General features: G+C 31.1%; 1 protein-coding gene across 2 annotated transcripts in view; it reads left to right on the forward strand.

Moving 5' to 3' along the window:
* The window catches only part of LOC119593502 (acetylcholine receptor subunit beta-like 1), a 126,526-nt gene that overhangs the window by 62,740 nt on the left and 63,503 nt on the right, over positions 1-283 (forward strand). The gene's annotated exons all lie outside the window — the stretch shown is intronic.

Raw genomic sequence — 283 nt, forward strand, 5'->3', positions numbered from 1 at the left:
TTTCTTTTCCTTGTTATTTTTTATTTGCATTTCTATCTCTTTTGTGTGTTTATCACAGACCGTTTTTTTTTTTAGTTGTTTTATTTCACTATGTCTTTCTTTGCTTTTCGCTCTCATTTTAATTATTGTGGTTATCTCTCTCTCTTTCTTCCTTTTTTTTCTTTCTTTCATCTAAATATTTCCACCTAGAGAAAGACGGAAGTTAAGAGAGCTTGCGGGCTAAAAATACTGTTTTATATTTGGGGTTTTTGTTCATGTTTTAGTGCATTAGTTTGGGTGCGAC

This window comes from Penaeus monodon, chromosome 32 (assembly GCF_015228065.2).
Source record: "Penaeus monodon isolate SGIC_2016 chromosome 32, NSTDA_Pmon_1, whole genome shotgun sequence".
In the NCBI taxonomy this organism is placed as follows: domain Eukaryota; kingdom Metazoa; phylum Arthropoda; class Malacostraca; order Decapoda; family Penaeidae; genus Penaeus; species Penaeus monodon.